Source organism: Rhinopithecus roxellana, chromosome 14 (genome assembly GCF_007565055.1).
Source record: "Rhinopithecus roxellana isolate Shanxi Qingling chromosome 14, ASM756505v1, whole genome shotgun sequence".
In the NCBI taxonomy this organism is placed as follows: Eukaryota; Metazoa; Chordata; class Mammalia; order Primates; family Cercopithecidae; genus Rhinopithecus; species Rhinopithecus roxellana.
In genome coordinates, this window is record NC_044562.1 from 88,065,114 (window position 1) to 88,085,509 (window position 20,396).

The 20,396-nt window shown below is 40.5% G+C and overlaps 1 protein-coding gene across 4 annotated transcripts in view; it reads right to left on the reverse strand.

Moving 5' to 3' along the window:
* Positions 1-20,382, reverse strand: part of FAM126B (family with sequence similarity 126 member B) — an 85,347-nt gene extending 64,965 nt beyond the window's left edge. For 3 of the 4 annotated variants that reach the window (XM_010375489.2, XM_010375488.2, XM_030916341.1), the window contains exon 1: positions 20,305-20,382. The gene's annotated coding sequence lies outside the window, so the exon portion shown is untranslated. The other variant, XM_030916340.1, reaches the window with a different exon arrangement.
* Positions 20,383-20,396: the final 14 nt, after the last annotated feature.

Below are 20,396 nucleotides of genomic sequence, written 5' to 3' on the forward strand. Positions count from 1 at the left end.
TCAGACTCACAGACATTTTTAAAATGAAGTTAAGACGCAAGGACAATTATTTAAAGTAATCCTGATTAACAGAAAACAGAAGGGGAAATGTACAAAACTGCTGAAGATGCAACATTTCACTAAAGGATTAGGAACTACAAAAATAATTAAATAAGCACTCTAGAACCGAAAAACACAATATATGAAATTAAGAACTCAATATAGAGCCCTCTCAGCATAGCCGGCAGCACATCAGTCTCATAATCTGAAGAATTTAATATATTGATCTTAAAGCAAATGAGACACAGTGGAAAACAGGATGAGTTAACTAGAAGACAAAACAATAAAAAATACCCAAACCGAAGCATAAAGAGAAAAGAATGGAAGACAGAGGAAGGGGAAAGGGAAAGAAGTGAAAGGAGGAGAGGGAGAAGTTTAAGAGAAATGTGACACACACTCACAATGTCTAATGTGTGTGTGTGTGTGTGTCACATTTCTCATATATATATGTAAAAAACAGAAGTCCTAGAAAAGAAGAGAAATTGATAAATGTAATATTCTAACAAAGAATAACTGGGAGTTTTCAAAAACTGATGAAAGAAATCAATCTAGAGATTCAGAATGCTTTGCCAACACCAAGCAGGATATATTAAAAGGAAATTCTACCTAGGATGCCATAAACTAGGGAAGGAAGGGAAGAAGTAAGGGGGGAAAAAATCATAAAAGCAGCCATAGGAAAAAAAAGAGTTGCTCTTTGCAAAATAGTAAGACTCACAAATTTCTCAACAGAAACAACAGAAGTCAGAATATAATAGAATAACACTGTTAAAGGGCCAAAGAGAAAACAACTGCCAATCTAGAATACTATGCCCAGCAAAAGTATCCTTCAAAAATAAAGGTGAAATTTAAAAATTTGCAAAAAAAAAAAGATTCTCACCTACAAGCCTGCACGAAAAGAGACTTAAAAGGAATTATTCAGGCAGAAGGAAATTATCCTAAATCATAAACATGGAAACGTAGGAATAAATAATATCATCTGCTCAGTTCTGGGGCATAAAAATATATATATCAGGGTAAATAGTGTAAGGAAATGTTAACAGTGACAGTTCAAAACAGTAACTGAAATGCCTTGTAAGGTTTAAAGGTTCTAAGATTTTTAGCAGTTGTGTGACACTAGTAATAGTAATAGTTTGTATTATACTGTAAAAGTTAAAGAAGGAAGTTGTAATTTTTAGGATAACCATTACAATAAAATTATATATATATAAAACAAGTTAGAAGGAAAATATAACATCTAAAAGCAAGCAAGAAATTAAAAAACAAAACAAAACAGATGGGCCAAATAGCAAATGACAGTAAGATTATACATATAAACCCAACTATATTAATAATTATATTACAGTATATAGACCAAGCTTGTCCAACTCACAGCCCAGGGCGGGCTTTGAATGTGGCCCAACACAAATTCGTAAACTTTCTTAAAACATAATGAGGTTTTTTTTTTTTTTTTTTTTTTTTTAGCTCATCAGCTATCATTAGTGTTAGTGTATTTTATGTGTGGCCCAAGACAATTCTTCTGCTTCCACTATGACCTAGGGAGGCCAAAAGAGTGGATAACCCGATATAGAAAAAATTCTTCTAGTAAAAGACAAATTTTGTCAGACTGGATTAAACAAAGAAGCACGTCCTTAAAAAAGACATACTAATTTCAGAGAAAGATTTAGAATATATGGCAAGAATGATTATTAGAGATTAAAGTAATATTAATGAAGGGATCAATCCAACAGGAAGGTACCACAATCATAAACTTATATGTACCCAGTAATCTCAAAATGCATAAAGCAGCAGGGCGTGGGGGCTCAAGCCTATGATTACAGCACTTTGGGAAGCTTGAGCTCAGGAGTTCAAGACCAATCTGGGCACCATGGCGAAATCCATTATCTAGAAAACAAACAAACAAACAAACAAAACCAGCGTGTGGTGGTATATGCCTGTAGTCCCAGCTACTTGGGAGGTTGGGAGGATCACTTGAGCCCAGGAGGTCAAGGCTGCAGTGAGCCACGATCATACCACTGCACTCCCACCTTGGCAACAGAGCAAGACTCTGTCCTAAAAAAAAAAAAAGAAAAACACACAAAGCAAAAATTTGCAGAATTAAAAGGAGAAAAAGACAAAGCCATAATAATAGTTGGAGACCCACATCTCTCTCAGCAAACTGACAGAAAAGGCAACCAAAACTCAGTAAGATGTGAATGGTGCAATTAACAAACAACCAAAATGACTAATACAGAACACTGTACCTAGCAACAACACAATTTGAATTCTCTTCTTCTTTTTTGAGACAGAGTCTCGCTCTGTCTCCCAGGCTGGAGTGCAGTGGCGCGATCTTTACTCACTGCAACCTCCGCCTCCTGGGTTCAAACGAATCTCCTGCCTCAGCGCCCAAAGTAGCTGAGATTACAGGTGCTTGCCACCACCCTCGGCTTTTTTTTTTTTTTTTTTTTTTAGTAGAGACGGGGTTTCACCACATTGGCCAGGGTGGTCTCAATCCTCTGACCTTGTGATCCACCCACCTCGGCCTTCCAAAGTGCTGACATTACAGGCATGAGCCACTGCACCTGGCCTAAAATTACATTCCCAAATTATCTATAGGTCAAAGAAGAAATCTCTACAAAAATTTAAAAAATAAGCTGGGTGTGGTGACGCACACCTGTGGTTCCAGCTACTTAAGAGGCTATGAGGTGGGAGGATTGCTTGAGCCCATGAGTTTAAGGCTGCAGTGAGCCGTAACTGTGCCACGGCACTCCAGCCTGGGCAACAAAGTGAGACCCTGTCTCAAAAAAAAAAAAAATCCCCCCAAAACAAAACAAAGAGAAAACCATGTCAGTATAAAATGGACACATTTCTTAAAAATATAAATTACTAATGCTGAAAAAAACAGAATATCCAAACAGCCCCAAAGCAAATAAAGAAATGGAATGTATTATTAAAAATCTTTCCTTAAAGAAAATCTCAAGTAAAGATGTTTTCACCAGTGAATTATTCCAGTTACAGGAGAAACCACACCAAGATGATAAAAGTCATCCCGAGAATAGAAAATAATAAATATGCGGAGGAGGGAGACTCTCTTGAAACGGTAGGCAGAGGTTACAGTGAGCCAAGATGGCGCCACTGCACTCCAGCCTGTGTGATACCCTGTCTCGAAAAAGGAAAAAAATAAAAATAAGAATAAAGACTTCCTAACTATTTTTAAGAACCAGTATAATAAATAGCCAGGTGCAGTAGCCCACGCCTATAATCCCAGTACTTTGGGAGGCTGAGGCAGGCAGATCACTTAAGGTCAGGAGTTCGAGACCAGCCTGGCCAACATGGTGAAAACCCATCTCTACTAAAAATATAAAAATTAGCCAAGTGTGGTGGTAGGTGCCTGTAATCACAGTTATTTGGGAGGCTGAGGCAGGAGAATCACTCGAACCCAGGAGGCAGAGGTTGCAGTGAGCCGAGATCGCACCACTGCACTCCGGCCTGGGGGACAGAGCAAGACTCAGTTTCTGAATATAAGGTTAATTAATACAAAAAAAAATTGTGTTTCTATAAACCAAACACAAATTTTTAAAAATGCATCTTACAACAGCATTAAAAAAATAAGACTAGAAATAAATCTAACAAAAGATGTATAAGACTTCTACAATGAAAACAAGAAAACATTTTCAAGAGAAAATAAAGACAGTTTAAATAAAGCGGAGGATATACCATGTTCATGAGTTGGGAAGACTCATAAAGATATCAGTTCTCCCTCAATTAATCATTCCCTTAGTATTAAGCATATGTATTGCCTAGTCTGTCATTGTGTGGGGTGGGGGCAGGAAAACTGTAAGGTCCTGGCACAAAAACCAGCCCAAAACTGAGATTGGTCCAAGACCATAGAGAATACCCCAATCCTCAATCATAAGCCTAATACTAGAGAAGGAGAAAAGTGTGAGGAGTGAAGGGCCTTCCATTTCTCAACAAGATAGAGTGACAGAAAGTGAATTTACCTTCTCGCCTGAATTTAAGACATGGAAGAAGGCTGGGCATGGTGGGTCATGCCTGTAATCCTAGGGCAAGGAGGGCAAGGAGGGTGGACCACTTGAACTCAGGAGTTCGAGACTAATTTGTGCAACACGGTGAAACCCCATCTCCACTAAAACTACAAAAACTAGCCCAGCACAGTGGTATGCACCTGTAGTCCCAGCTACTCAGGAGGCGGAGGCAGGAGAATCACATGAGCCGGGGAGGCGAGGCTGCAGTGAGCCGAGATCATGCCACTGCACTACAGCCTGGGCAACAGGAGTAGGGGAAAAAAAAAAACACGAAAGAAAATATGAAACAAAGGTAGGTCACAGTGGCTTACACTTGTTATCCCAGCACTCTGGGAGGCCAAGGCAGGAGGACAGACTGAGCCCAGGAGTTTGAGACCAGCCTGGCCAACACAGTGAAACCTCGTTTCTGCAAAAAAAATTTTTTAAATTAGCCAGGCATGGTGGCACATGCCTGTAGTCCCAGCTATTCAGGAGGCTGAGGTGGGAGGAACGCTTGAACCTGGGAGGTGAAGGCTGCAGTGAGAAGTGACTGTGCCATTGCACTGCAGCCTAGGCAACAGAGTAAGACTCTATCTCAAAAGAAAAAGAAAAAAGAAAGAAAGAAAATACATGAAACACAAGTTTTCATGACACTGGACGTAGACAATGAAGAACAATGAAGTTGCCTCAACTTCCTTCCTTAAGACTTTCTAGGATGCAGGGTAAGGAAGAGAAAGGCAAGTGAAAACTGGTAGACTCTCTGAGTTAAGGAGGCAGAGCTAAGAGTACAGGTAGACCAAAGTGTTAGAGGGCAGGGTAACGTGGAGAGCTGTACTGAGAACAAACCCTGGAGATCTGCAAAGGACTCTAGTAGTAAAACGAAAGCTGATCAGCACACTGTATGTGTGAGGAAACTACCAGAAGCCAGGAAAAGAAGCACCAGATTAGAGGTAGCAGTGTCCAGAACTTACACTGGGCCAGAAATAGTGCCACTTCTCACCAATTCCATTGAGGATGGGGTCAAGTACACATAAGAGTTCTTCCTAAGTAATGGGGACTTACTAGCCCTACAGCGAACACAGATCCAGTACTCTCTATTAAATCTTAAAATCTTTTTGTGTGTGTGTGTGTGTGTGTGGTTTTTTTTTTTTTTTTTTTTGAGACAGAATTTCGCTCTTGTCAACCAGGCTGGAGTATAATAGCACGATCTCCAGTCACTGCAACCTCCGCCTCCTGAGTTCAAGTAATTCTCCAGCCTGGGCCACCCAAGTAGCTGGGATTATAGGTGCCCGCCACCATGCCCAGCTAATGTTTGTATTTTCAGTAGAGACAGGGTTTCACCATATTGGCCAGGCTGGTCTCAAACTCCTGACCGCAGATGATCTGTAAAATCAAAATCTGGAACTATTTTCAAATAAATGTAACTGCATCCCAGAGCAGAGCTCGAAAACATTTATAGGAATGCAAAACTATCCCATGTAATGCAAAGGTTTGAAAAGTACTTGCACACTGGAGTTTGCCCTTCTTTCTACTTTTAAAATCTAGCAGCCATGTGAAGAAGCCAGAGCTAGCCTAATGAATAGACATAGGCCGGCCAACAGCCAGCACTACCCAACAAATGTGTGAGTGAAGCCATCTTAAATAACAGTCCCAGTGAAATGACATGAGTAATCTCAGGGAAGATCAAAAAAAGAACTGCCCAAGCCAGGCGCGGTGGCTCATGCCTGTAATCCCAGCAGTTTGGGAGGCCGAGGCAGGTGAATCATGAGGTCAGGAGATCAAGACCATCCTAACATGGTGAAACCCTGTCTCTACTAAAAATACAAAAAAAATAGCCAGGCATGGTGGTGGGCACCTGTAATCCCAGCTACTCAGGAGGCTGAAGTAGGAGAATCATTTGAACCCAGGAGGCAGAGGTTGCAGTGAGACAAGATCGTGCCACCGACCCATAGAATTGTCAGCAAATAAAATAGTTGTCATGTTAAGCTACTAAATTTTGGGGCTACACAATAAAAGGTAACAAATACATATGTTAAAGAGGGGAGTCGAAAATCATTCATACATCTACTATAAAGGACATTAAAAAGTGTTCATCACTGTAATTCTCAAAACAGATCTTATTAACTGAGTGCCTACCAAGACATTCTGAGAGACACTCAATGCCAGGAACTAGAAACCAGCTCTTAGTTCAAAATGACACAGGTTTGTATTAGCATTAGAACTCAATGCAGCATCCCTTCCTGGTCCCCAGGCTGCAGGGGAGTTAGCCTACTGAAGAAGGTAATGAAAACAGTGATCTAACAAAAATCATAGTTGTCCACTTATAGGTCCTGGATATCAATACTTTTAAATTATCCATATAAATTTAGTGATGTCAATTATCTTCGTCCTTTTTTGGATATCTGCCTGCTCTAGCTACATGGGCTTTCTTAATGTTTCTTGAACATGCCAAACTCGTTCTTGCCTAAGAGGCTTTGTGCTTCTATTCCCTTTGCTGCCCAGCTGCACACATTGGTTTCCTTCTTACTTCATCCAGGTCTCTGCTCAATCCAAAAAAAAAAAAAAAAAACCCACTACTCATCACCAATCACAATCACTCTCTATCCCATGATCTGCTTTACTATTCTCCACATTTACTAGTACTTGTTTACTGCCTATTTTCTCCTACGGCAGGAGGTTGTCTTCTTATTCACCACTAAATCCACAGTCCCTATTTCAGTGGCTAGACAAAGCAGGTAGTCACTAGATGTACAGGGAAGCAAGAAAAGATCCCTATTCACCTAAGTGTTATTGGGGTCATGGCAGAGTAATGACCTCAGAAAATCCTCTCCTCCATAAAAGCAACAAGACACTGGTAAAAAGTATCAGAATGAACTTTTTCAGAACTTTGGAAATTAGGCAAAAGGTTAACGCAATCTGGGAAGTGTTTATTCAAGAAAAGTAGCTGAATCTCTAAGTAGCTGAGACTACAGGATGTACCCACTGTGCCCAGCCTTCAAGGAGTTTTAACTTGCCCTATTCCCATTTCACCTCCCCAGCTCCACAGTAGCCTTGACAACAAATAGCCCACAATCACACTAAGAGACAGCAGACGGGCAGCCACTAAAGGTGACAGACTGGTCTGCAATGCCTTCAAAGCCTCGTTCCTGAAAAACTAATTATTTGACCCGTCTGATAGTTCCTGGAAGACCCTGATATGGTTCGGCTATGTCCCCACCCAAATCTCATCTTGAATTCTAACTCCCACAATTCCCATGTGTCATGGGAGATGATTAAATTATGGGATGGATCATTCCTCCACTGTTCTCATGAATGAATCTCATGAGATCTGATGGTTTTAAAAATGGGAGTTTCCCTGCACAAGCTCTCCCTTTGCCTGCTGCCATCCATGTAAGATGTGACTTGCTTCTCCTTGCTTTCTGCCATGATTGTGAGGCTTCCCCAGTCATGAGGAACTGTAAATCCATTAAACCTATTTTTCTTCCCAGTCTCGGGTATGTCTTTATCAGCAGTGTGAAAATGGACTAATACAGACCCCATTTGCAAGGACTTCTTTAATTTGACTTGAAGATCAACCAGTGCAAAGTCTTTTCCCTAGGGGTATTTGTCTAAAACAGGAGCAGTAATTTAATATCCTGGCTGCCTAAGGCAGTGGATACAGTTAGGGCAAACAACAGGCAAGTCAAAAAGCCTAAAAAGAAAAGCTGGGAGCCAGGCACGGTGGCTCATGCCTGTAATCCCAGCACTTTGGGAGGCCAAGGCGGGTGGATCACTTGTGATCAGGAGCTCGAGACCAGTCTGGCCAACGTGGTGAAACCCCACCTCTACTAAAAATATAAAAATTAGCTGGACATGGTGGCACACACCTATAGTCCCAGCTATTCGGGAGGCTGAGGCAGAATTGCTTGAACCCGGAAGCGGGAAGTTGCGGTGAGCCGAGATCATACTACTGCCCTCCAGCCTGGGCAACAGAGTGAGACCCTACCTCAAAAACAAACAAAAAACCCAGAAAAGAGAAGCTGGGGAATGAGATGTCCATAAAGGACTCTGAAAAGCTCCAACAACTTCCCGGGAATCCAGAAGGTCATATTTATGCAAAGGGATGTGTACTCAGAGCTATATGCATACTCAGGAATAGTCTGAGAAGCCCTTAAAATCTCATTAGGTGCTAACCTGAGGCTCTGCACACAAGTCACTACTGGAAAATTAATGGCATCTTTTGCAACTCTACTGGGAGAGGATTCTTGCAAGCTTGAGCTTGGTTTCTTCCAGACTTCATTCCATTTGCCTTTTGCTTTGCTGATTTGCCTTGTATCATCTCATTGTAATAAACTATAACTGTGAATAAAATGTTGAGTCCTGAGAGTCAATCTTGGAAATCATGAAATGTGGGAATGGTCTTGAAGGACCCTCTACAAAGCTCCTAAGCCCTTTTGACATAAACCTAGTTAATGAAGATAACTTCCTAGCTTCCTGCTAGGACAAGAAGTTCCAGCCTTACCTTGCACAAATCCTGCCTTCGGCCTAGAACCACACATTTCTCCAAGGAACTCCTTTCAGTAGGAAATAATACTTTAAAGACTACATTATGGGTGCTAAAGCTTGGGCATATCTTAAATACAATTCACTCTCATTTAAGTGACATAGGGGTGGAGAGGGGAAAGGATCTATTCCTTGTATTTCAAGTAAAAAATATTTTCCCCCATAAAAAGTAGTATCCAACTCTGAAGAACCTAAAAACATGTTGGATATACAACCTGTTTAGGTATGTAGGCACAAAATTAAAGTAGAAAAATAGATTCCCAGAAAATATGTTGAATTTTTTAATTTTAATTTTAATTTTCAGAGATGAGTTCTTGCTGTGTTGCCCAGGCTGGTCTTGAACTCTGGGCATCAAGCAATCCTCCTGACTTGGCCTCCCAAAGTGCTGGGATTATAGGCATGAGCCACTGCACCTGGCCTATGTTGAATTTTAGAATAAACCTTTCAAATACTGAATAAATAAATGTTTAAAGCAGTTGGTTTAAACTTTACTTAATTAACTGACATAGTTCATAATAAGTTCTTCCTAAAGGCAAAAATATTTGAAATATTGGCATCTTTTATTCTTTTGTGTTTTTTCCCAATTTTTTTTATTGTGGTAAAACACACTTAACAAAAAATTTACCATCTTAACCATTTTTAATGTACATTTCAGTGGTATTAAATACATTCATAATGTTGTCCAACCATCACCATACTCTTTTCATCTTATAAAACTAAAACTCAGGCTGGGCGCAGTGGCTCAAGCCTGTAATCCCAGCACTTTGGGAGGCCGAGACGGGCGGATCACGAGGTCAGGAGATCGAGACCAGCCTGGCTAACACGGAGAAACCCCGTCTCTACTAAAAAAATACAAAAACCTAGCTGGGCGAGGTAGCGGGCGCCTGTAGTCCCAGCTACTTGGGAGGCTGAGGCAGGAGAATGGCATAAACCTGGGAGGCGGAGCTTGCAGTGAGCTGAGATCCGGCCACTGCACTCCAGCCTGGGCGACAGAGCGAGACTCCATCTCAAAAAAAATAAAAAATAAAAAAAATAAAACTAAAACTCATGGTGAGCCGAGATCGCACCATTGCACTCCAGCCTGGGTAACAAGAGAGGGAAAAAAAAAAACCACTAAAACTCTAAGCTAGGTGTAGGAGCTCACACCTGTAATCCCAGCACTTTGGGAGGCCAAGGAAGGCAGATCATTTGAGCCCAGGAGTTTCAGACCAGTCTAGGCAACATGGCAAAACCCTGTCTCTATAAAAAATACAAAAATTAACCGGCCATGGTAGTGTGCACCTATAGCTCCAGCTACTCCAGGGACTGAGGTGAGAGGAACACTTGAGCCCAGAGTTTGAGGTTACAGTGAGCTACGATCATGCCACTGCACCCCAGCATGGGTGACAGAGTAAAACCCTGTCTCTAAAAAAAAAAAATAAATATAAAAATGAAGGACAAGTTATCATAGCTCAGTCTGCCGCCACCACTTAGAAAGAAGCATAGTGCTGGAAGCAGTGGCTTATGCCTGTAATCCTAACTACTCAGGTGGCTGATGTGGAGGATTACTTGAGGCCAGTAGTTCGAGACCAGCTTGGGCAACAGAGAAAGACCCTATCTCTAAAACTAAAATAAAATAAAATAAAATAAAGAAGCACAATGCACAGTGGAACTCTTTAAATTCTAGAAATAACATAAACCATATTTAGTGTGATGCTCTGCCCATTTCCTGAATAATTCATTAATAGCTGCCAGTTTTAAATGGGGCCTAGGACATGAGAAGGCAAGAGGTCAAGGTGGCACTACAAGATGTTCTGCCGGACGGGCGCAGTGGCTCACGCCTGTAATCCCAGCACTTTGGGAGGCCGAGGTGGGCGGATCACCTGAGGTTGGGAGTTGGAGAGCAGCCTGACCAACATGGAGAAACCCCGTGTCTACTGAAAATACAAAATTAGCCAGGTGTGGTGGCACATGCCTGTAATCCCAGCTACTTGGGAAGCAGAGGCAGGAGAATTCCTTGAACCCGGGAGGCGGAGCTTGTGGTGAGCAGAGACCACACCATTGCACTCCAGTCTGGGTAACAAGAGAGAAACTCCGTCTCAAAAAAAAAAAAAAATGTTCTGCCATTTGGGCCTTAAGATCCAGCAAATTCATGGTATTCAGTGTCTGTGGTAGATGATAAAGTAGCTGTATAAAGCTACCAGTAGGCCCTAATAGGAGAATCACAATAAGGCACAGAAGTCCATCTAAAGCAGGATTTCTTAACCTTGGCACTATTGGCATTTTAGTCACCCTTGACATTGTGAATGGCTTTTACATGATAGGATGTTTAGCAGCATCCCTGCCCTCTTCCTACTAGATGCCAATAGCACTGCCCTGAATTGTGACCAACAAAATGTCTCTAAACATTGTCAAGTGTCCCCCTGGATGAGAACTACTGCTTCTGAAGAGAGTTATGCCCTCTCTGCAGATGACTACTCTTCTTTTGAGAATAGCTCCTTGCTTGACTTTTGAGCCCCAGCAGTGACTGACCATGTGACCCAACATACTCTCAAGAAGTGAGTGTTCCAATCCACCAAGCCACAAAGCTATACGTGCTGGCGGCATTCCATCATTAAATGGAAGTGATATTGTGTGTCAGATGTGACCTTTCAAGGGAACATGGGAGGACTATATTTTTCTATCCTCTTTAAGTTAAATGTGACCTTATGACTTTTTTTTACCAAAGAGCAGAAATCATTTCTGTAGAAACATTTATGTGCCAGTATGCAATTCTCCAGCCTGTTCTTCTCTTGTCACTATGGTAATAGAAGCAGAGATAAATATAGATACGCAATGCTGACCCATCAAATGAAGAACAGCTGCCTGGAATCACCCAACTTGCAGAAGATTTTACATGAGAAGAAATAAATCTCTTTTTCACATTTTAAGCCTTTATTTGAAGGTTGGTTGTACCACTACATAACCAACTAATCCTGACTACAATGGTTGTAATGAGGTTATAGGAGGCTCCAAAAGCACAAGTAAGCTAAAAGAACAAATGGCTCAGACACCCATGGCACTTACTTCTACTAATCAACTCTTCCTTAATCTATGGCCCTGTAGAGTTCCCTAGGATCAAATGAAAGAAGAAAAAAAAAAAAACTTAGGCCGGTTTACACATGGGTGCATACAATATGCTGGCATTGACCTTAGAGAGAAGTAGCCCTACAGGACAGGAGAAAAAGAACTCCCAGTAGGCAGAACTTCAAACAGTATCTCTTTGTTCACTATACCTGAAGAGACCAAAGATATGGATCTATTGGTTTGGCTAAATGGCCTTTGTAACCAGTATTTGCTCAAGAGACACATGAACAAAATGGTCTTGTCAGCAAGAATAGAAATTATACCCTGGCTCAACACAGACTTCCCCTCATCAATGTTGATCTACAATTTCACAATATGCCAGGCTATCTCACACCTCACACATGTTCTTATGCTGCACTCCTCTCTGGAATGCCTTTCATCTACACTCTATCCTAACTGCCCTCCCCTTCTTCCAACACTCAGACCAACAGTTGCCTCCTCTATGAAGCTTTTGCATAGCATACAACCCTGCATCAATTCAAAGCCCTCTCCTTCCTGTTCACACAGCAGTTCTCAACATAGGGTCCACAGACCCCCAGGGATCTATAATAAAACTCATAAACTTTGATAAGAAGAAAATTGTATCACTCTTTTTACCAATCTCTAACTAAAATGTATAATGTCATTAGATTGTGAGTATAGGCAAAACAATAAAACAAACAACCATAATATTTTTATAATTTGGTCACCAATAGAAATCACAGATATTAGGCCAGGCGCGATGGCTCACGCCTGTAATTCTAGTACTTTGGGAAGCCAAGGCGAGTGGATCACTTGAGGTCAGGAGACCACCCTGGCCAACATGGTGAAACCCCGCCTCTACTAAAAATACAAAAATTAGCCAGGCGTCATGGTGTATGCCTGTAGTCCCAGCTACCCAGGAAGCTGAAGCATGAGAATCACTTGAACCTGGGAGGTAGAGGCTGCAGTAATCCGAGATCGCACCATTGCACTCCAGCCTGGGAAACAGGGCCAGATTCCATCTCAAGAAAAAAAGAGAAATCACAGAAATTTTCATATCAAATTACATTTGTTTCTTACCAGTATGTCATGACACTTTTCTCTGGTCAGAGAGCTTCCATTCTACCGGGGATAAAAATGTTTCCAATCTCATCTGCCCAGATATTTAGCTAAACATTTTTCTAGGTGTTTCCATATGAGATTAACATTTAAATCTATAGACTGAGTAAAGCAGATTGCCCTTCCTAATGTGGGTGGATGTCATTTAATCAGTGGAAAGCCTGAATAGACAAAAAGGCTAAGCCTCCCCCAAGTAGAGAGAGTCAGTTTCTTCTGCCTAAGGACTTGACTTTCTCCTGCCTTCAAACTCAAACTGAAACATTAGCTCTTCAGAGTCTCAAGCCTGAGTGACTGCTACTATGTTATCTCTGGTTCTCAGGCATTTGGACTGTGTCTGACTGGAACTATACCATCAGCTCTCCTGAGTCTCCAGCTTGCCAACTACCCTGCAGGCGTGGTAGCAAGCACCTGTGATCCCAGCTACTCAAGAGGCAGAGATGGGAAGATCATCTGAGTTCAGGAGGTAGAGGCTGCAGTGAGCTGTAATCATACCACTGCACTCCAGCCTGGACAACAGAGTGAGACCTTGTCTCCAAATATGATAATAATTATTAAATATATTAATTAGATTTTTATATATAATTTATATATATATAATTTATATATATATGGCAACTGTTGAAATGGTCCTAGTGAGAGGCCCAGTGAGAGGTTAGAGGCCTGAACAACTACTACTGCTGCTGCTGCTATTACTATTAATAGCAGCTAATATTTATTATGCACCAAGTACTATAATAAAAATATTCTGTGTATCTGCTCATTTAATCCTAACAACTCTTCTTAAAAACTTTTAATTTTGAAATTATAGACTCACAGGAAGTTGCAAAAAAATTGCCAGCAGGTCTCATGTACCCTTTGCCCATTTTCCCTCAATGGGAACACCTTGAATAACTACAGTAAAATATCAAGACCAGGAAATTAACATTGTTACAGTCTACAAAGTTTATTCAGATCTAACCAGTTTTACAAGCACTCATGTATATGTGTGTGTATAGCTCTATGCAATTTTATCACATATGTAGACTCATGTAATTACCACCACAATCAAGATACAGAACTGTTCTGTCACCAAGACACTCTTGTAGTCCCACCCACTCCCCTCTCCTTGATAACTAAACCATGGCAACCACGAATCTGTTCTCCATCTCTTTATTTTTAGTATTTCAAGAATGTTATATAAATGGAATCATGGAATATGCAATTTTCAGATTTTTTTCACTTGAGACCCATTCAAGTTGTTACATATCAAACAATCCACTCCTTTTTATTGCTGCATAGCAGTCCATGATACAGATGCACTATAGTCTATTTAACCTGTTGATGAACATTTATGTTTCCAGTTTTTGGCTATTAGGAATAAAGATGCTATGAGAATTCACACAGATTTTTATATGAATGTAAGTTTCAGTTTCTCTGGAACAAATGCCCAAGACTGCAATTGTTGGCTTGTATAACTCTATTTCTAAAGATAAGGACACTGAGATGTAAACAGTAGAGCTGGGATTCTAATCTACACAGTTGCCTCTAGGCCCTAACTCTTCATAATATTTCTAGCTGCTATAGAAATTGAGAGAAGTAAATGGAATCAAAAAAAGAGTAAGAAGGTAAAGTCAACAGAACCCAGCATTGCTCAGACGAGGGGTAAGTGTTAAAGATAGACAACATCAGGGTTCCAGCTCCAGCAGGTTAGAAAGATGATAAAAGGGAAAACATGAATTCACTTTTAAACATATTATATTTGAAGGACCTGTAGATCATCTTCATCCAGCAGGCAATTACATGTATAGAATAGGAACGAAAGTTCAAGGGAAAACTCTGGATTAGAGACACAGATTTGAGAACCATCATATTTGGATGGTAATTAAATAAAAAAGATCACAGAGTAACAAAGTATAAAATGAGAGAAGATTCAGAACCTTAAGGAACGGAAACATTTAAGTCTTAAATTTTATATTCATTTCCCCTAGTATTTTCCATAAACAGTAGATACTGTAAAATACTGCAAATTCAAATTAACTTTAGATTTTTAAAAAGCCCTTCATGTTTTCTTGCCCTTTTTTTTTTTGGAGACACAGAGTCTCACTTCATCACCCAGGCTGGAGTGCAGTGGCACAATCTTGGCTCAATGCAACCTCCACTTCCTAGGTTCAAGCGATTTTCCTGCCTCAGCCACTCGAGTGGCTGGCACTACAGGTGTGCACCACCATGCCCAGCTAACTTTCGTATTTTTAGTAAAGACAGGGTTTCACCATGTTGGCCAGGCTGATCTTGAAATCCTGACCTCAAGTGATCGACCCACCTCGGCCTCCCAAGATGCTGGGATTACAGGCCTGAGCCACTGTGCCCAGCCATTATGTTTTCTATTTGAGTCTTACAGTTACCCTATAATGTAGAAAGGACAGCAGTATACTCTCCCCCATCCCCACACCCTTTTTCATTTAAAAAGTATAAACTAATAAATAAATTTTAAAAAGAATGAATACACAGATTAAAAAGCCTCAATAGAAAAGAATATGGAAAAAGTATAACTTTCAGTCCCTGCTCAGTATCTAACTTGTCTCTCTCATCCATTTTATATATATATATATATATATTATATATATATAATATATATATTAACCTCCTTAAATTCCTTTCATATATATAATTTAAGGAGGTTAATTGGCAAGTCTTAGTAGCTAACAACAGTCTATATTAATTAAGAATCAGGGAGACTCTTTTCACAAGATAGTGCCAAAGGCGAAGAAGGAAGCTCCTACCCCCTTTGAAAGCAGAAGCCAAAGCAAAGGCTTTGAAGGTCAAGAAAGCAGTGCTGAAAGGAGTCCACAACCACATACACAAAAAAAGAAGATCTGCAAGGCACCCATGTCCCGGTGGCCCAAGGCAGCCCCAGAGGCAGCCCAAATAGCCTTGTAAGATATGCCATCATCAGGTTCCTGCTGACCACTGAGGCTACCATGAAGAAGATACAAGACAACAACATACTTGTGTTCATTATGGATGTTAAAGTCAACAGGCACCAGGTCAAATAGGCTATAAAGAAGCTCTTTAACATTGATAAGGCCAAGGTCAAGACCCTAATCAGACCTGATGAAGAGAAGAAGGCATATGTTTGACTGGCTCCTGATTATGATGCTTTGGAGGTTGCCAACAAAATTGGGATCATCTAAACTGAGTTCGGCTGGCTAATTCTAAGTATATATCTTAATATCTTTTCACCAGAAAAAAAAAAAAAAGAAGCACTATCAACAGCTAAGTATTCATAATGACAAAGGTGATGGATAAATTGGATTCTAACACTTTTTGAAGTTTCATGTGTTCAAATAGGACAAAATATTCTGTAACCCATGCTTTGCCATTCAATAAATTGATGCCATTTACCATATTTTATGACTAATTTTTTGGCAGTTATATTTCAAACCTAGAAAGTACTATAATTCTATAAATAATCAAAGTCACACCTCTTAATATATTACATAATTGGGTTTTTACGCTTTTCTCTAAAGTCTACTCATATTTTTCCTCAGATTTGTCTCCATGGCAGCCAGATACCCAAACAGAAAGTCTAGAATTCACAAAGATGAACCATAAGTTTCTAAACTGGACCCAAGTCAAGGTAAACACATTTGCAATGCCAATTTTTAGTATATATTACTGAGTGAATGTTTATGCAAAGATTAAAGCATATATTCATCATATAGCATTATCAGAAAACGACCTTGAATTACTCCAACTCTTATTTTCCAATTTTAGTTTAATTCTAGAACTAGATAGCTTTCAGGGACAGTAAAAGAATAGGATAGAAATGTCTATACAAATTAGCACAGGTCTGAATCATGAAAGAAATTAGTTTGATTTATGGAAAGCAGATAAGTGCCAAGTAAGAACTAATCCAAACCAAAACATTCAGCACAAATTTCATTTCTGGCAACTCCAGCTCCTGGCTAGAAAAACTATCCTAGCTATGACAGAATGGGTGCAGTGGCTCACGCCTGTAATCCCAGCACTTTGGGAGGCCGAGGCAGGCGGATCACCTGAGGTCAGGAGTTCGAGACCAGCCTGACCAACTAGTAGAAATCCCGTCTCTACTAAAAAAAATACAAAATTAGCCGGGTGTGGTGGCACATGCCTGTAATCCCAGCTACTTCGGAGGCTGAGGCAGGAGAATGGCTTGAACCTGGGAGGCGGAGGTTGCTGTGAGCCAAGATCGCGCCACTGCACTCCAGCCAGGGCAACAAGAGTGAAACTCTGTCTCAAAAAAGAAAGAAAGAAAGAAAGAAAAAAAAAGCTATCCTAGCTATGACATGAAATGACAATTTATTGAGCTATAAAAATACTAGTAAATTAGTAGACTTGGCAGCCCTTTCTCTAAAGCTGAAACTACTGTTACTGCTTCATACCACAAGTGCCAGAGCCTTTTAATCAGATCAAGGCACTTCCACTCTGAAGTGGAAACCAGTGGTGAACCAAATAATCAAGGGAATTTGTTTCCAAAATACATCTAGCCCCTTCACACTCCTCTCATCTGTAAGATTCTGAAGGGAAGTGGAGATGATATAAGTGATATGTGTATGCCTTTCTAAAAACTCCTAAATTGTTTTGAGGTATCTATTTCCAACTCCATGAAGAATTCTTAAATTAGTTCCAAACTTTTTTAAAACACTGTATCAATCACAGGCTTGAGGAGCAGAGCTACCAAGTGACAAGGGCTCAACAGAAGGCTAGAAAGGTAAGGAGCTGTACTCAGAACAGATGTAAGCTACTTTCAGAGCTTTCTGTGCTGGCTCCCTCCAGAATCCACTACATTTTAGTCAGTAATAAATGTTCAGTTCAACATCCCGAGAAAAGCACATAGTCTAAGCAGATAAAAATGTAAAAAGAAGCAACTCTGGAAATCAAAAAAAAATAAGAAGCCACAGACAATGACAGACAAAAAAAATCTTCTGTTCTGGCTTTAAAAGAACAGTAACTCGGAACAAGGATCTCTAAGGGGGAAAAAAAAGAACAATACAAAGTACTATTGTGATAACTAGTTTCGAAACTTCTGCCCATATTTTATCAGTTTTTTATTATGTAGCATTGGTTTTTCTATAAGATTCAGTCAAGCTGAAAATCTCAATCATTCTAGAACTTAATAAACTATTACACGATGCCAAAACTGTGTATTACAAATAATCAAACTTAAATCTGAATCACATGTCAAGATAGTTTAAGGGCTGGGCTAAAAAACACACTTTCAAGGTCTATTTTATGGCAAACAAACTCCTTTACAATCATTGTTTCAAATTCCTTATTTATAAACAGCTCCAATACTGAAATGTTTCATAAGAGAGAACTTCTATAACGTATAAATAATCATCTAACCACACTATATGCTAATTTGGACTAGTGTTTCTTTAACTACTTGATAATTTCCTACTCGATGCTCAACTTACTGCATTCTACAATGACACCTACTGGCCATTCAAAATCAGCCATTAGTTCTCTAAGACAGCTCTAGTAGGCTGGTTACGTAAGAAGAAACACACAGACACACACACACACACACACGCATAAAAGCAAAGATTTAACTGGTACTCAAAACACTACAGAATTGCACCTAAAATAGAACCAGAAATTTTCTTTGTGACTGAGATTGCATTATTCTTGGAAAAAGAGAAAAGGCAAAGAACAAAACACCAAACGTCAATTAAAATTTTTATCTAAAGCATTCTCAAATATTTCAGTACTGAGAACATCTGGGAACAAACAAACTTTAATGATGCACCTCTTTCCCAATGAAAATTTTGAGGAAAAAACGAAATTTTGACTTAGGTTCATATATAGGAATATAAATTATCATTAATAGAAAAAAATCACATAAAGTTTTTCTGACATGCAGTACTGAAATAAAGTTAGGAAAATTATAGAGTTGCTGCTACTACATTAGACCTTATCTCCTAAGCTAAAGACAATATTTCAAACACCTTACATTTTAGAAATTTATAACGCTTCCTTTAAAATTATTTTCCAGTGCTTCTTTGAAAATTGTTTTTCAATGAGCTATAAAATCAAGTTTTTATGTCGTTTGCCCTTCCATAGCATATACTGAATAGAATTCCTATTTTAATTCTACATTTTATTGTGGAAACAATGAATTATAAAACTTTTTTAAAATAAGATAATTCGGTTAATTATATCTATAAATATATTTTGCCTCTGCCCGAGAGGTTCAGAGTCCACTTTTTAAACCTAATAATTCATAACTAGCTTATCAGACTTGATTACAGAACAAACTACTTAAAAGTTGACTTTTTTCGGCCAAGCGCGGTGGCTCACGCCTGTAATCCTAGCACTTTGGGAGGCCGAGGCAGGCGGATCACCTGAGGTCCGGAATTCGAGACCAGCCTGACCAACATGGAGAAACCCCAGTCTCTACTAAAAACACAAAATTAGCCGGGCGTGGTGGCGCATGCCTGTAATCCCAGCTACTTCGGAGGCTGAGGCAGGAGAATGGCTTGAATCCGGGAGGCGGAGGTTGCTGTGAGCCGAGATCGCGCCATTGCACTCCAGCCTGGGCAACAAGAGCGAAACTCCGTCTCAAAAAAAAAAAAATGACTTTTTTCCCCAAATTCAGACCACCACCTTATTTGCACAGTCGCTAACTTCCACAATATCCTGGGGGGAGGAAGGGATCTGCCAACTAATTTTCTAGTCATTTTCCAACTTACACTTAGCTCTCACTGTAAATTTTTTAAGGATCCCCACTTTCCTGAATATTTTTTTAAAATGTTGTCAGCCTTGACCCTCAAATAAATTCACAAACTACAAAACATGAACCTGGCCACATTCATCGCAAACTAGTATCTGTCAAGTCCATATTTGGGATAAGCTCTTCGTGACTACTCTATCCTCCATGCTACCACCCTTCGCCTACAGAACCTGCCAAGGTAAAAGACACTCAAGTCAAGGAAAAAAGTGTTCTAATACATTAATAGGTTGCAAGACCTTCTCTCCCAGGAGGGTCAACCTACTTGTTTGGGTAAATAACAGCCAAAGATTACATAATGTACAACAATAATGAGTCTTCAGGATCTGACCGCCAGTAAATATTTTTATTCTCCGCTCCCCCTCACCACCCCCAGGAAATAGCCCTAAGAAGCAATCACTGGGATTTCTCTTAGCTGTCTTCAACGCCGTGTCCTTTTCTCGCCTGGGGCTTTGTGCAAGGAATCCCTTCAGCCCTCACTACACCGCCTTGATCCCGCCTCCCTCCTCCCTCTCTGCTGGCGCCAGCGCAGCCCCCACGCCCTAGGTGGGCCCCCACGTCGACCCACAGGGCTCGGCTTCCACCAGCCTCGGCTGCCGCCTTCTCGTCCTCAGGACCCTCCCAAGATGCTACCTGGTTTACGAGAGGTTCTGGGACCACCAACACACCAGCTACCGCCTTTCCAGACCACCCTCGCCAGCTCCCCTCTGTAGTTTCCGCGGCCGAGGGAGAAGAAAAACCCTCTTCACCTAGCACTTTGCGTTCCCCAAAGACAGCACCACCGCCTACCTGTCACCCTGCTGTCTCCGGCTTCCTACCGCCACCGCCTCCCGCAGCAGCCTGCCAACTGCAGCGCAACAACCAAACCTCTCATTGGGTGA